Below are 12,906 nucleotides of genomic sequence, written 5' to 3'. Positions count from 1 at the left end.
ACAAAATAGCAAGGTATATATTAGGCTAAGTCTATCTCATGGAAACTACCCTGGGCTACCCAATCAAAATGGCTCAGGAGTTAAGAGCACTGAGTGAAGCAATCCTTTGTTTCTGTTGGTTTGTTTTTGTTATTTGAGATGGAGTTTCTCTGTGTAGCACTGGCTGTCCTGGAATTTGCTCTATAGGCCAGGCTGGGCTTGAACTTGGAGATCCACCTGCCTCTGCTTCCCAAGTGCTGGAATTAAAGGGTGCACCACCACAAATGAGACAGGCTCTTAACTTTATAGCCTAGATTACCTAGCTAGCTGACCTCAAATCTGCAGTGATCTGTGCCATCACTCCAGCTTGACAGTTACCAATTATATGTTTAAAGCATATTTAATTATTCTCTTTGATTCCTTTAAAAAAAAAAAAAAAGTATGTGCACATATGTCTGTGTAAGGGTGTCTATTTTTTGGAACTGGAGTTACAGACGCTGCCAAGTGGGTGCTAGAAATTGAACCAGAGTCCTTTGGAAGAGCATCCAGTGCTGCCTCTCTAGTCCAAAAACTATTCCTTTGATTTTTTTTTTTTGTTGTTTTGTTTTTTTTGTTTTTCGAGACAAGGTTTCTCTGTGTAGCCCTGGCTGTCCTGGAGCTCACTCTGTAGACCAGGCTGGCCTCGAACTCAGAAATCCGCCTGTCTCTGCCTCCCGAGTGCTGGGATTAAAGGCGTGCGCCACCACGCCCGGCTTATTCCTTTGATTTACTGATGGTTCTTTTCTTTTTTCTGAGACAGGAGGGCCTTAGTATGTAGCTCTGGCTGGTCTGAAACTTACTGTGTAGACGAGGCTGGCCTCTTGAACTTGGATCAATCCCCCAAACCTCTTGCTGCCACTGCCTTCTGAGTACTGAGTCTATAGATATGTGACATCACAGTCAACTTAAACAATTAAAAATTTTTTAAAGATTTATTTATTTTTATGTATATAAGTACACTGTAGCTGTCTTCAGACACACATCAGAAGAGTATGTCAGACCCCATTCCAGATAGTTGTGAGCCACCATGTGGTTGCTGGGAATCAGGACCTCTGGAAGAACAGTCAGTGCTCTTAACCACTGAACCATCTCTCCAGCCCCTCAAACAAATTCTTAAATGAAGAAAATACACAAAGTCAGGAAAATGCTAACTAAAACTGCTGTGAGACTCCACGACACTCCAATCAAAAAGGCCAGGCCAAAAACAAAAAAGATAAATTCAATTCCCAGCAACTACACTGTCAGCTAAAAACCATGTTACGCTGGGCAGTAGTGGCACACGCCTTTAATCCCAGCACTTGGGAGGCAGAGGCAGGCGGATTTCTGAGTTCGAGGCCAGCCTGGTCTACAAAGTGAGTTCCAGGATAGCCAGGGCTACAAAGAGAAACCCTGTCTCGGAAAAAAAAAAAAAAAATGCCAGCCAAGAGTGTGGAGCAGGCCTTTAATCCCAGCACTGGAGTCATAGATAGAGATCGGCAGATGTCAGTGAGTTCCAAACAAACCAGAGTGACAAAATGAGACCCTGACTAACAACAAAAAATGCTGGAAAGGATGTGATTTGAGAAGAAACCTAATTCAAATCCGCAGGTAGAAATGTAAACATGTCAGGCAGTGGTGGCACATTGGAAGGCAGAGGCAGGCAAATTTCTGAGTTCCAGGTCAGAAATGAGGTCTACAAAGTGAGTTCCAGGACAGCCAGGGCTACACAGAGAAACTCTGTCTGGGGGTGGGGTGTGTGTGTGTGTGTGTGTGTGTGTGTTAAGAAATGTAAACATGTACAGTCACTACAGAATTCCTCAAAAACTGAAAAGAACTTGTGATGACCCAGCTACCCCACTGCTAGGTACATATGTATAAACTTAAATGTATACACCAGAGATACTTGCACTCTCTGTGCTATTCACAATAGGCAGGAATGGAACCAATCTAGAGGTCCATTAACAAATGAATGAAGTGGAAGAACACAAAGACAAGATCTCTGCGAGGCAGCCTGTATTCACTGGCTCTGCATTGAGTACATGCAGTATACACATTCAATACATTTTCATATTTCTTACTGGGGTGGAAATGGTGAAATCATTTTTGCTTTTTTGTTTTTTTGTCTTTTTGAGACAGGGCTTCATACTACATAGCTCTGACTGGCCTGGAACTCACTCTGTAGAGCAGGCTGCTCTCACACTGCCTATCTGCTCTCTCTATCTCCTGGAGTGCTGGGGATTACAGGCATGTTACTCTTGAAGCCGTGACAATTAGCATGCTTATATGTAAGGAGACTGAAACTCCTAGTGTTAAATTAACTGGTCCATTCTAAACAATGCTTCAGAGCTGGAGGTTCAGTTCAATGACAGAGCACACATTTACAATAGGTAAGACCCCCAGTTTCAACACTCACCACATCCTCACTACAAAGTTAGCTTTCAAACCCACTACAGACCCACATGATTTTCTTTCCAATACATCTCCCTCAGGCTTGGAATCTATAAATACTCAAATTGTTACTCCACCTGAGAATTACTGAAATGTTTACAGTCCAGAAGGAGTAACAGTAATATATGCCATATTCTCCAATATGCTGACAAGCTTCTGTATCTATAAATGTTTTGTAATGAGAAAGGTATGTCACCAAAGAACATGTGCAAGCTGAAACCTTAAAACTAAGCCACATTTAAGAACAAAGATAAAACTCGTAAGTACTGTAACTGGCCAGGGACAGGTGTGTCAGGGCTCAGTGGGTAGAGGCAGCTGACAACTTCAGAAGCCACATGGTGGAAGGAGAAAACCAACTCCTCTCATTTGTCCTCTGACCTCTACACACACCCATAACACAGAATGTTTTCATACTGACCACTTACCTTCAATACTACTTTACTTAAGATCTAAAAATACAAGTGAAATACCAAATTTATGATATATAACCTCAAAAGTATTACATAAGTGCATTCCTATAAATTTATAATTAAACCTTTCAATAGTATCTTTGATGGAGTTATGAAACGTTACCAAAGTACAAAAGTTTGAGCTTAGCCATAATCAAATAATATCTACCAAAACTAAAAACAAAAAAAGTAATGAGAGAAGAAAAATGGACTTTTTGTTACTTAGCAAAGCAAGCTCTGAATATATAGGACTTAAGAGGGCAGTAAAAATATTATTAAAGGTTTAGGTCACGATAAAACCATGATGGCAGTGTCTGAAGACAGATTCAGTGTACTCACATACATTAAATAAATAAATATAATCTTAAAAAAATACTGTGATGACAAAATTAGTCATTTCATATTTTTACCAACCAAAGAAAGGAATGAGAACTAAGCTTTCAGCTTCATAAATAGCAATTTACTTTTTCTTTCTTTCTTTCTTTTTTTTTCTTTTTTTGAGGTGGGGGATTTGGTTTGGTTTTGGTTTTCCGGAGGATTTCTCTGTGTAGCCCTGGCTGTCCTGGAACTCAAGCTGTAGACCAGGCTGGCTTTCAACTGGAAAATGCACCTCTCTCTGCCTCCCCAGGTGCTGGAATTAGAGGCACATGTACCACCGCCACAGCCAAATCTACTTTTTCTAATGCAACGTGACATAAACCAACTTCTTCCCAGGCCTGGGAAAAGGGTATCAAAAATGCTACCCATGTCTCTACAGTAAATAAACTAAATACAAAACTTCAAGTTTTGGCTCAAACCCAAATCTGTACAGTATACTGCCTTTTACCAGGTAAGGAAATGAATTAAAAATGCACATGTACCTAACAGTAACAGAAGGTGGGTCCCAAATGCAATTAAGATTAGGAAAGAAAAAAGTGCCACCAGGGAAACAATTAAAGTGTTTTCTTTTAACAGTCACTAAGTGCTTTGTTTGGGTTAAACATTCATGGGCAAAAAGCTGCCTGCATTATGTCAAGAGTGTACGTGAAAGTTTTGCTCCCAAGAGATGTATGTAACCTGTGGCTTGGTTCCCGTCTTCCAACGCTCCAGAAACGCTAGTGCCTCTTGTATAGAAACTAAAGCGTTCCTAACAGTCCTTACACACGCTAAGACTTTTCTGACTTTGAGTCTCAACCCAAGGAGGCAATCCAGCCTCTCACTTATTTACTCCAGAAGAGCCACAGGGTTACAACCAAGTATCAACACTTACTTTCTGTTTTAAAACAGACAGACAGACAGGAGAATGTACCCCATTAGATGGCTCGGCAGTTAAACCACCTACTGCAACCTAAATTCAAGACTCCTCTGGTGGAAAGGCATTCTCCAGGAAACTTCCTCAGACCTACAAGAGAGCTTAAGCGCTCGCTCGCGGGCGCTCGCTCTCTTTCTCTCTCTCTCCGTCCCCCCACCAACACCACCACACACACACTCACACACTAACTACTCTTTCACTTAAGAAAGAAAAAATAAAGCACAGGAATTCTCTGTAGGCCACGTGTGGTGGGTGGGTGCCCCAGGCCTGAAATCCCATCACTTGAGAAGCAGAAGAGGATCAAAGAGTAAGGCCAGGTCAGCTACGTAGGAAGTTAGTGTTGGCCTGGGTTACAGCCAAGTCTAGTGGGGCTCAGGCTCATAACCATTCCCACGGTTGGGATAATAAAGCCAGGATGATTAATAAGCCGCTGAGTTCGAAACTTAGGCTACACACTGAAACCCTGTATCAATAGGGGAAAAAAAATCAAAACAAACCAAACAAAAAAAAGAGACCGCTAGCCCAGGGAGGAAGCCCGCTCTTATCATCTCTCGCTTGGACTGGCAGGTGAAAGGGTGGAAATTCTAGGTGAACACAGGCAATATAACTAGGCCAGTCTCAAAGAAATTGGGGGAGGGGTGGGGAACGGAGGGAAATGGGGGTGGGGTGGAGAAAGGGAGACACACTTTCTAGTATCATAAATATCTAGATGCCAGGAAGCCTTTGTTTTTCTCATATTCTGAGACCAGGATTTAATTTCCAGCGGGAAATTGAGAATCAGTGCTTAATGGGACATTTGCATGCAGCCAGATAGGAATAAAACTCCTGCAGAAGGGCAAGGCTCTGCCTGCCTCCCGCCCCCTGCATGGACCTCGATTCTCGAAAGCACCCCGGCTGACTCTGCAGCTGTCTCTCGGGCTCGCCGGGAACTTCCCCAGCCCCTTTCTGGGCCGAACCCAAAGCCGCACTTGGTCCCACTCCCCTCTGCACCCAACGCGCCTCCTTCCTCCGAACTTCGCGTCTCTGCGGCCGGCCTCGCTGTCCCAGCTGGGCCTAGGTTAGGTTGCCTCACGGCCTCCTCCGCAGAGTTCCTCCGCTAGGGCCCCCGCCGGCCGCGGCCGGCCTGGCGGACGTCCGTCCTCTTCTCTCCCGCGACCTGTCCCCTCCGGACCCCCGAAGCACGCAACGGCCGGGCCCGAAAATGGCGGAGCGCGACCGGCCGCGGCCCTCACCGGTCCCACGGCGGACTTACCGTGGGGGGCCGGGAGGAGCTCCTAACCGCGAGCGCGGCGTCCTTTGGCGCCGCAGGGAACGTCTCTCCGGTCTGGCCCTCCTTCCCTTCTCCTCACTCTTCAATTCCTCTCCTTCAAAGATGCAGCCGCCATCTTACCCGAGGAGCCACCGAGCGTACGCCTGTGCGTCATCACGGCCTCACGGCGCTACGCCCCGCGCGCCTGTGCCGCAGGTCTACGGTAGGGCTCGAATAGAGCATGCGCGCAGGTGAGGGGTGGGGCTTGGATACGGCGCCCAAAGATTTGAGTTCATCTTGGCGGCTGATGGAGTTATCATAGTGCTGGAACCTTTCGTCTTTCATTCCTTACCACATGAGGCATCCTGCATATTCTCAGAACATCCCATTTCACAAAACTAAATAAGATACTTGTTAAAGCCAGCTGTGGTGGCTCATGCTTGTAATCATAGCATTTAAGAGGCTGAGACACAGCCCAGCAGTGGTGGCGCGTACCTTTAATCCCAGCACTTGGGAGACAGAGGCAGGGAAATTTCTGCGTTTGAGGCCAGCCTGGTCTACACAGTGGGTTCCAGGACAGCCAGGGCTACACAGAGAAACCCCGTTTTGGAAAAAAAAAAAAAAAAAAAAAGAGGCTGAGACAGGAGGATTACCATGAGTTCAAGGTCGAAAAACCAGAGCATAAGCCTGTGATAAAGGAGCCAGCAGTATGGCCTGATTATCTTAGTCTGATTCCCAGTCCTACATGGTGAGAAAGAAATACAAAGTCTCCCAACAAATGTACCGGTTGGTCAAGCGTTTGCATGTAGGAAACCCAGAATTTTTTCTTCTCTAGCACTGCATAAACTGGGTTTGAAAGCCTATGAAGTGACGACAGCAGGGACAGAAGTTCAAAGGCATCCTTCAATGCAAGAATTAAATTGTGAGCAAGGCTCTTGCAGAAGACCTGAGTCTCCCTTGTAGCCCTGATTGGCCTAGGATTCAATAAGAAACAAGACAGGCCCTCGCCGGGCGTGGTGGTGCACGCTTTTAATCCCAGCACTTGGGAGGCAGAAGCAGGCGGATCTGAGTTAAGGCCAGCCTGGTCTACAGCGTGAGTTCCAGGACAGCCAGGGCTACACAGAGAAACCCTGTCTCGAAAAATCAAAAGAAAAAAGGAAAAAAAAAAAAAAAAGAAAGAAACAAACAAACAAACAAACAACGTGGGCCTCAAACTCAGAGAGCCACCTGCCTCTGCCTCTCTGCCTCTGCCTCCCAAATGCTGGAATTATACCCAGCCTTAAATGGTTTTGTGTGTGAAAAATATATATAAGAAAATGATTGAGGAAGACACCCTTTACCTCTAGCCTCCACACACACACACACAAGCACCGCAAAGCTCTCCAGAGTTTGCACTAGTCAGTCGTTTTTATTTAAATGATGGAATTGCTTCCTAACTATCCTCCCCTACTTGTCCTTTTCAGTCTTGTGCTGGATAGATGACCTGCCGAGCTAGAATTATTTGGGAAGACAGAACCTCGGCTGAGAAAATGCTCCCTCCAGATTGGTCTATAAGCAAGCTGGTGGTACACTTCCTTAATTGATGATTGATGTGGGAGAGCCCAGCTCATTGTGGCCAGCTAAAAGAAAACGCTCTGAGCAAGCTATGGAGAGCGAAGAGCCACTCCTCCATGGCTTCTGCATCAGTCTTGCTGTCTTTCATTCTTTTTCAGACTTCCCGCAGGGTGTGAGGGACTGTAATCTGAAAGTATCTGAGAACTTTCCTCCTCAAGCTGCTTTTGGCTATGGCATTTTACCACAGCAATAGAAACCCTCACTAAGACACCATGGGTCTGAGACATCGGAGTCCCGGACATAGCTGTGTTTGCCAACAACACACATGCACTCATGACTTCACCTTCTCCCACACCACATGAACCAGGCATGGTGGGACATGCCAATACCAGCACTTGGGGTGCAGAGAGGCAGGAAGAATCAAGTTTGAGGCAGTCTTTAGCTACATAGGCAGTTGGGGGTCTATCCTTAGCTACAAGGCTAGGTGCTCCCTCGGGTCCTGGATCTGGATTCCAAGGACTGCCTACGATCCTCAGTTGACAGATGTGTGAAAAGGAGTAATCAGAAGCCAACAGGCTTTTGCCTGTGGACGGACATACCCAGGCAAAAGTGACCCAGGCAAACGTGTGCACAGGCTCTTGCTGTCTGCCTGATCTCAGCTGTTGCTGCACCCCTGCATGCCCCAAGGTGTTTAAAGAAGTTAAATCTTACTGAGAGTTAGTTCACTACTGTAGTCACCTTTCTGTCCCCACGACAAAATACCTTAGAATATTTATTTAATTTTTAAACGTTTTTGTTTGATTGGTTGTTCGGTGTTTTGAGATAGGGTTTCTCTGTGTAGCCCTAGCTGTCCTGGAACTCTTTGTAGACAAGGCTGGCTTCAAACTCAAAAAAGATCTGCCTGCCTCTGCCTCCCAAGTGCTAGAATTAAAGGATTATATCACTATGCTGGGCCCTAATTTTTTAAATTCTTAAAAGATTATGATTTTCACTATACATGTGAGTGTCTGTATGAATGCCCATACACATGAATGCAAGTATCTTTGGAAGCCTCAAGTGTCAAATCCCGGGAACTGGAGTTACAGGAGGTTACAGGCCACCCAACATGGGTCCTTGGAACTGAACTCATACAAGAACAGTATGCATTCTTAGCTACTGAGCCATCTCCCCAGCCCTTTATTGTTATATTTTAAAAAGATATTTGTATATGTATACACACACGTATGTCATGGCACCCCCGAAACTAGCAGCTGAACTCAGTAATATGTAAGCACCTCCCACGTGCTACTGTTTTGAAGGCTTGAAGGGCTAGCGAAGAGCACGAAAGACTTCGTGTCATATAGCAAGGCTAAAGTCTTGCAGAAGGCAGGAGTCCACTGGTGAGGGTGCAGCCTCACCAGTTACAGTGGAGCCACGAGTATTGAAGAGCTCAGGGAAAGAAGTTGAGGCTTGGTGCATGTGGCAGGGTCAGTCCCTGAAGAGGCTGAGATGCAATTAGTAGAAGTGTAACCTTGAGGTATAGGTAGAGTTGGAGCTTCACCAGGCCTTTGCAATCCAGACTGGGCGTGAGTCCCAGGAAGAGGATTTTAACTGTGCCGTTCCTACCTCTTGAAATAAGTTTTTATTTTACATATTTGAGTGCACTGTAGCCATCTTCAGACACACACCAGATGAGCACACCAAACAGCTGAGAGCCACCGTTTGGCTGCCGGGAATTGAACTCGGGACCTTCAGTAGGGCATTCGGCGCTCTTAACCGCTGAGCCATCTCTCCAGCACAAAATAAGTTTTTATGTGTATAACTGTTTTACCTGCATGAATTTATGTACACCACTGGCATGCCTGGTGTCTGAGGAGCAGCAGAAGAGAGCACCAGATCCCCTGGACCTTAAGTTATAGGTACTCTGAACTGCCGTGTAGGTGCTGAGAATTTAATACAGGCCCTGCACTTACAAGAACAGCAAGCAAGCGCTCTGCTCTTAGCCATCCACCGAACCATTTCTCTAACCCGCTCATCTCTCTATGAACAAAGAGCGCTTTTAGTGAGTCTTCTCTACAGCCCCAACCGAGCGACTTTTCTTTGGTTTGGCTTATTGTTTTTTATTATTTGGTTTGGAAGGGGATGGTTTGTTTCAGACAAAGCCCCATTGGAGCCCTAACTGCCCTGGAACTTCCTTGTCCAGGCAGGCCTTGAACTCACAGAGATCTGCCTGCCTCTGCCTCCCAAGAGCTGGGATTATAGGCATGCATCACCATGCCCAGCAGTGAACTGTATTTATATTGTGATAGGATCATGACACTTGGGATAACAAATGAACAGCTATTAGATTTTTAAGGTATTGGTTTTGTTTTTGAGACAGGGTCTATGTATTCCTGGCTGCCCTGGAACTCACTATGTAGAACAGCCTGGCCTCAAACTCAGATTTCTGCAAGTTTACCACTGGATCCCAAAATCTAGAATTTTAAAGGCTTTAAGAATTTTTGTTTTATATGTGGGTATTCTACCTGCATAAGTCTGTGTGCCACTTGCACGCAGTGCCCCCAGACACCAGAAGGGATCTGAGACCCCTGAAACCGGAGTTTAAAATGGTTTAGCCACGAGGGGGGTGCTGGGAATCAAAAACCCAGATCCTCTGGAAGCAGCAGCTGGCATTAATTCTTGAGCCATCTCTCCAACTCAGGTTATTAGTTTATGTCTACTAGACAAGGGGTAATTTGTCAACGTCACACAAATTAGTCATCTAGGAAGAAGGAACACTGGAAAAAATGCCTCCATCAGATTGGCTTGCAGGCAAATCTGTAGAGGTCTTTTCATGATTAATGATTGACAGGGAAGGGCCCAGCCCACTCTGGAACCAAGCCTGACACAGGATCTTCATAGCACTCATATTTCAGATCCTAATCATTAACCCCTGTCTTAGTCAAGGTTTCTACTCCTGCACAGACATCATGATCAAAGAAGCAAGGTGGGGAGGAAAGGGTTTATTCAGCTTACACTTTCCACATTGCTGTTCATCACCAAAGGATGTCAGGACTGGAACTCAGGTCAGGAAGCAGGAGCTGATGCAGAGGCCATGGAGGGATGTTACTTACTGGCTTGCTTCCCCTGGCTTGCTCAGCCTGCTCTCTTATAGAACCAAGACTACCAGCCCAGAGATGGCACCACCCACAAGGGGACCTCCCCACTTGATCACTAATTAAGAAAATGCCTTGTAGCTGGATCTCATGGAGGCATTTCCCCAACTGAAGCTCCTTTCTCTGTGATAACTCCAAGTTGACACAAAACTAGCCAGTACACCCCACTTTGTTCTATTTTTAGAGGAGGATACTTTTTAAGGCAGGGTCTCACTTTGTAGCCCTGGCTCACCTGGAACTCTCAGAAATCCACCTGCCTCTGCTTTCCAAGTGCTACCTCTATTAGACATCGCATACAGGTTCAGCACTATAGCACTATAGTTTTCTAGGCTACCCGCCCACAGGGGTCACTTTTTTCTTTGAGACAGGATCTCACATAGCCCAGGCTTGCCTTTAATTTGCTATGTAGCCGAGGATGGCTGAGCTCCTGATTTTGTGCCTACATCCCAAGTACTGAGATTACAGCTTTACAAATGGCTATTTCATGGCTGGGGCTGTAGTTCAGCCGGCAGAACATTTATCTAGCACACAAGAGGCACTGGGTTCAATCTTCAGTATCGAAGGAAAACCAGGAATGGTGGCATAATCTCAGCAGTCTAAAGTTGGAGGAAGATCAGAAAGAGGGCCAGCATAGACCATGCCTTTTAAAAAGCAGGGAAAGATTATTTCATACTGTCTCCTATCACACCTCTTTCTGGTAGATTGTATTATTGCATCAGCACCATAAAGATTATGAAATGATTGGCCGGGTATGTTCTCTTATAATTCCAACACTCAGGAAGCAAGCAGATTACTATTACAGGCCTTGTCTCAAAACCAAACCAAACCAAACCCCGCAGGCAGGTGTTGTGGCTCATGCCCTTAATTCCAGCTAAATATGTTCTTTGGCTGGATAGCCCAGTAAGTGTCTCGGATACATAAAGGGACCTTGTGATACTTGCTTAACAAGGGCTCAATCTATCAATTGTCTACATGCAGGCACCCTCTCCACCTCCCTTGCATTCTTCCCTGCTCCTGCTGGCCTTCCCAGTAGCCGCTGGACCCATTTCTTCTCAACACTTCAGAAAGTGACCTTCTGTGTGTTTGCTTCATTCTTCTTCTTCTTCTTTTTTTTTTTTTAAAGATTTATTTATTTGTTATATGTAAGTACACTGTAGCTGTCTGTCTTCAGACGCACCAGAAGAGGGCATCAGATCTCATTACGGGTGGTTGTGAGCCACCATGTGGTTGCTGGGATTTGAACTTTGGACCTTTGGAAGAGCAGTCGGGTGCTCTTACCCACTGAGCCATCTCACCAGCCCTGTTTCATTCTTCTAAGCACAGACAAGCTCTCTGCAGCTCAGCTCCCTGGTTGTCCCCTCACGGCGTCTTCCAGCTCCTCTCTCCATAGTTCCATGCTGACCCAGAATCTCCTCTGTAGCCACTCCTGCCTAGGGCCCATCACATCTTCATTTTTGGGAAGCAGGGTCTTCTGCCTCCTTATCCCCTCCTCTAGCCTCCAGAGAGCAGTCTGACTAGGCAATTTCAACTCTTCCTCCCTCCCCATCATTAATCGGAAACACCTAGCTTGTCTATTTCATTTTCTCCTGCCATGTATCTGTTTCCTCCAAGCTGGCTACAAGCACCACCATCTTGAATCACAGTAGCCCATGATCCGAGACAGGACTTCCTGAGATCCAGCCTGCTAGCATCCCTTAATGTTAATCCCTCACACGACTCACGAGCTGTCTCTACTATTTCCCCTTACTTTCCCTCCAGAAAGGAGGTGGAGGATGGGGGAGAGGGATGTTTGGGAGGGTCAGAGGTAGAAGTTCAACCTTGTATGTATGTATGTATGTATGTATGTATGTATGTATGTTTTGGCTGCCCTGGCAGACTGACTTCAAACTCCACAGGCTGGGATTTAAGATAAGACACAGTGGTCCTGATTTCTAGCACTGAGACAGGAGCACAGTCACTCACTCCCCTTCCATATCACCTCTGTAACAGAATACCTGTCACTCAGTATTGGACCAGAGGTTTGGATTAGGTGTCTACCTTATGAGGAGTCTTTAGTGTTTAGGTCTTCCAATCTGACCTATCTTAATTTGAAGGTGACAATATGAACTCTTCAAGGCCACTTCAAATAACATTCTCCAAGACAGCCCCCTTTCCCTTAAGATGAAGTATGTCTACCACAAGGCTAAGGACCCTAGACGGTAAGTGCTCCCCATGGTGAGCTTCCATCCTGTGTCCAGGGCAGGCAGAATGGTGGCAAAGTTCTTTCAGTCAACTGTTTCTCACTCTTTAAACATTGCAGGGTGGCTGGGGACTGGCTCAGTGAATAAGGGTACGTGCTATGCATGAAGACCTGAGTCTGTCCATTAGCACTACAGTTAGTGAAAAGACTGCTGTGTTCCCACTTTACACGCCTTGAACCCCAAGGTACAAGCAAAAAGAGAAAGTGAAGACAGGATTGTTGGGGCTTTTGGTCATCCAGCCTAGATATAGGTTCAGTGAGACAGAGCCCATTTCAAAGAACAGAAATGTGGGTATACACACAATGTCCTCTGCTAGTCTCCTTACACAGACGCACACACTTGCATATACATATGCACAACACACAAACACACACAAGCAACTTCCGGGCTAGAGTGTTGCTCAGTGGAACAGCACTCTTCTAGTATGTACAAGACTTTGGACAGAACTGACTCCTGCCCCCCACCCATGTGCCATGGATCATGTACCCTCTCCCCATAAACAAATAAATACAATTCTTTAAAAAAAAAAAATCAAATAATGACA

At 45.7% G+C, this 12,906-nt stretch overlaps 1 protein-coding gene across 4 annotated transcripts in view; it reads right to left on the bottom strand.

Annotated features, from left to right (window-relative positions):
* The window catches only part of Wdr33 (WD repeat domain 33), a 110,193-nt gene extending 104,566 nt beyond the window's left edge, over positions 1 to 5,627 (bottom strand). For all 4 annotated transcript variants that reach the window (XM_029472111.2, XM_029472113.2, XM_021150218.2 and 1 more), the window contains exon 1: positions 5,438 to 5,627. The gene's annotated coding sequence lies outside the window, so the exon portion shown is untranslated. The remainder of the gene's footprint in view (positions 1 to 5,437) is intronic.
* Between the last annotated feature and the right edge of the window lie 7,279 nt (positions 5,628 to 12,906).

Source organism: Mus caroli, unplaced genomic scaffold (genome assembly GCF_978045245.1).
Source record: "Mus caroli unplaced genomic scaffold, Mus_caroli_1 scaffold_19, whole genome shotgun sequence".
NCBI lineage: Eukaryota > Metazoa > Chordata > Mammalia > Rodentia > Muridae > Mus > Mus caroli.
This window is presented reverse-complemented; position numbering and strand designations above follow the sequence as displayed.